The sequence below is a fragment of the Sitodiplosis mosellana genome, unplaced genomic scaffold (genome assembly GCF_009176505.1).
Source record: "Sitodiplosis mosellana isolate CC-2019 unplaced genomic scaffold, AAFC_SMos_1.0 Smas_scaffold_7253, whole genome shotgun sequence".
Lineage (NCBI taxonomy): Eukaryota > Metazoa > Arthropoda > Insecta > Diptera > Cecidomyiidae > Sitodiplosis > Sitodiplosis mosellana.
This window is the reverse complement of record NW_022602348.1, coordinates 1-4,209: the sequence shown is the minus strand read 5'-3', so window position 1 is coordinate 4,209 and position 4,209 is coordinate 1. Positions and strand designations below refer to the sequence as shown.

The 4,209-nt window shown below is 33.2% G+C and overlaps 1 long non-coding RNA gene across 1 annotated transcript; it reads right to left on the bottom strand.

The window, feature by feature from the left end:
- Positions 1 to 2,423: 2,423 nt before the first annotated feature.
- Positions 2,424 to 3,102, bottom strand: LOC129580195 (uncharacterized). The gene is made up of 3 exons (XR_008689345.1): positions 3,016 to 3,102; positions 2,859 to 2,899; positions 2,424 to 2,481 (listed from the first exon to the last, which is right to left on the bottom strand). It is a non-coding gene; the product is annotated as an uncharacterized LOC129580195 (long non-coding RNA).
- Positions 3,103 to 4,209: the final 1,107 nt, after the last annotated feature.

The window sequence follows — 4,209 nt, the reverse complement described above, 5'->3', positions numbered from 1 at the left end:
AAATCAGCTGTGAATGCTTACAAAATCATATTCATGTGTTTTTTTTTCTAAGTAAAATTCAACTTTTCGGGCATTATTCGGTTTGCCCGAGTTTTGCGAGTTTTATGTGAGTGTTGCGAGTGCGAGCGTTCGTGAATCTCCTCATGAGGCGTCCGTATGCGAACGGTGTAGTGTGACTGCTTCTTCTTCTTAACTAACACATCTATACATGTAAGTCGCCATATTCGTTAAAATGTTCACAAATGGCACTCAATACACTGTATACATTTTCAATATGGCCGCGCCCATTGTGTACGACAGTGTGAAGAAGAAGAAGCAGTATTATAAGAAACTGTGTATGGGTTTACATGGGGATGTCATGAGGATAATAAATGTTTTATTGTTGATTTCAAACCGCATATAAATGAGTGTAATTGTCATAGATTTTACAATCTGCTAGTAAAAAAATTATACCTTTAGTGCAAAAGCATTTATTGCTCTCCCTAACGCAAACGCCATCTATTCGGTGCGAACATGAAAACAAACAAAGTGACTCCAGCTGCCAACCGATATACGAATCGGTGGAAATGAAGGCAGTGTATAAAAAATATGTCGAACAAAACGAACCACAGCGTTTCCTCTATATAGAGATGTTGTTGTATTATAACTCTGTATGAATCAATTTGTTTTCATGTTCAAACTGAACAGATGGCGCTCGCGTTAAGTAGGACAATAAATGCTTTCGCACTAGCCGTATGAAAAAAATATTTTAAAAAACACACATTAAAATTAGCTAATAAAACAACAATTTTGTTGTAATCGAAAATTTGTGTACTCAGTGCGCATCACCTCGACTAAAGTACTACGTGACAGCAGTCACAATCGAGTGACAGGCGCGTAGTTTTGGTTACCTATGCTTCACTCGGTCCAGAAAAATCATTTGCACTAGAATTTTCCATTTTTAACAGTGACACTGTTTTCAAGCACTAGTTTTTATTCTTTATCATTTGTTTCTGTTTTACTCTTTATAAATTTACTAATTAAATCAAATTTAACGAGAACCCACTAACATCGACTGTATTGAACAAAATATATCAGTAAACTGAATTCTGTTTTCAAATAATTTGTATTACTTGGAATTTCCCCGACTGGATATACCACAATAAAATTTACTGTTAACCTAGCAGTCATTGTAACTTAACAGTGAAGTGTCACCGTCACAGTGAGCATTCGAACGAGTATAACGCATTCATATATACACGGAGTAAGACATTGGGCGTGCGTGTTATGTATGCGTAGTACTTGTTCGCATGCTCACTGTGACGGTGACACTTCACTGTTAAGTTACAGTGACTGCTAAGTTAACAGTAAATTTTATTGTGGGATAGCATCCGCACCGGCTGTAAAATTCCAAGAATTCTGGCTCGAGAGCTACCAAACGAACGACACACACAATGGTTGTGAAGCCAAAAATAAAAATAAAATAAAATGCAATATAGCAACAATAATATACGTTATGGTCAAAGAAGGCATGATTTGTACCCTTATATGCGATGCAGGATAACCGTTAATCTAGAGTCAATGTTTAGCGGTACTATTTATAATATTCATAAATAGCATGTTGCAATTTACTTTTGAAATGTACCTCACATTAGTTCAAATGAAAGCCGTCATGTAATCATACGAACAGCGCTCAAATCGTTTTGTAGAATTTTCATACAAAATGACAGTGAGGCACTTTTGCAACATGCTATTTTGTTCTACTTTATCCTTTTGAACTTTTGAAATAAAAAATGCGTTTAACACAACAACACATATCGTTTGGACTTTTAGCTTAAAATTCGAAGTGGAAACCTATTACTCTGATAATAATGTGAAATTTTCCCATTTGACACCAAATAGCTCCTCTATTTGACACCAAATAGCTTCTCTATTTGATACGAAATAGTTTTTCTATTTCATCTGATATTTTTCCGCGCAACTTTTTTGTATTACATTTTCGCTCTAAACCACTCACATAGTGTTTCATATCAGTAGTGTGGAGCGAAAATGTAATACAGAAAAGTTTCGCGGAAAAATATCGATGATGAATGAGCGGAAAAGGTATAGCTATATATTCTGAAAAAACTGATGTAGGGTTATGTCAAGATGTTTGTGTTGACATTTATTTCACAACAAGTATTCAAAAAGTTTGTGGTGATTCTCGGTACTAAATTTATTTTTGCCGCTAGAGCATCACAAATCTTTTTTGACTTTGTAGTGAAAAAAAAGTTAGAAATATATTTAGTACCAAAAATCACCACAATCTTTTCGATTTCTTGTTGTGAAATAAATGTCAACAATGTATAATAATCTATAGTGAACTATATAGCTATCTCTTTTCATTTGACATATTGGAATAGTGAGAACGAAACTTAAAAAAAGAAATGGAGCTTCAATCTTACCTTGTCCCACTGCTCCCATCGCTTTGGTAGGCACGTTCCCAGGCCCACCCTCAGTTTGCTTCAAGTTGAAAATTAGAAACGAATAAAGGATAATTAGTTTGGAATAACCAAATTGAATGAATCGACATGTAAAATTAATGGATTTTTGAAAGAAAAAAAACCATTTGTAGAAATAAAATGTCGGGTAAAGAACCGTGTTGTACACTGAAGATCTCGTATCAGTTTCGTGAAAAATGTAAAATAAAAACGAACATATATGCATTTTTAAGCATATTTTGAGGTCGAATGAAATGTCCTCTTCATAAGGTATAATTTTGTTTCGATTACTTTCTTCGTTTTCCAAAAGTCAATTTGTATGGAAAATGAAAAAAAAGCTCTTCATGTCATCGATCGACCCGATGAAAAAAAAAAAATACAGAAAAAGTTGTAAGTTACCATGAATTGGTCTCCCAAAACCGCAACCAGAACCAAACAAACTAAACGGAGAGAAAATATTGATTAAAACACAATGAGTGACTGAAATCTCAAGTATTGTCAAAAATGAAAATTAGAAAAAAATGAAGGAAAAAAGAACTTAGAAGAGTAAACTCACCCATCAATTGCTTAGACATGTTTATAGTCAAATCACTTGAACAATAACTAAATTTCCACGATTTTGGTGCCTCATTTATAGTCAAAAATTAGATGTTGCAAACTTATCATCATTATGACACGTACAGCAAAACAGAATTTCTTATGACTGAATTAGAAAACAAATTATTTGAAAAAATGTTTTTAATTTGAGCTTGGTGCGTCAATTCTCGCGTTTTGTTAATTTGACAGGTGCAAATGTTTGTATATGTAAATGAACTCGTATTGACGCAAAGGAAATTGCGCATGAAAACCACATGAGTAACAAATTTTTCTAAAAGTAATTTATTTTCGAACTCAGTGAACGTACAATTAAGTTTCCTTGTGTAAATTCTCGCTTGTTCATTACACAGATGCAGATGTCTAAATATGTAACTGATTCTTAATTAAGATTCTTAATTAAGAATTCACACTCCCAATATAGATGTGAAAAAACTAGAAAAATACATGAAGAATTGTGAATATACCTAAATTGGAATACTCAGATAATTTGACTCAAAAATGAAATATGGTTGGTTTCTCCAAAGGTTCATTAAAGAATGAATTTAATTTTAAAACGGTTTGGTTAACAAGTTTAAACAATAATAAATAGTCCTCCTCCGTAAGACGAATTTTTCCGCACCGTTTTCAGAACGTTCAGCTTTTATTCAGATTTTGCCTAGGAAATTTATAAGAATTTTCAGAAAAGAACAACAGTACGTTCATGTATTTTATGGAAAATTCTATTATGATTCCGGAAATCTTGATGTTGGGTATTCAAATCAAATAAAACGTCTGATTGTCTTTATTGTCGTCTGAATACTGAAAAAATTGGAACAAAATGTGACGAGTTGAAAAAAATACCATTTAAAATAACCACATTTTTCTTGACCAAAATTATGATCGTCTTTCTTTTACATTGGATTTATTATATGGCAGCCCTTCGAATCCATAGAACAACATGAATGAGCGAAGGAGTGATTTGAAACTCTCATACAAAAGCGCGATTTTTAACAAAATTAAGAACAAAAAATGCAAGAAATTTTGAATTATTATACCGATCTGATATGAAAAAGGTAGGTTAGAGGGTGCTAGGTTGTTCCTGGGCCCTTATTATTTTGATGAAATAAATCGAGTGGGAGTGATAAAATCCACCTGGGGAGCCTATTTTGGGTAC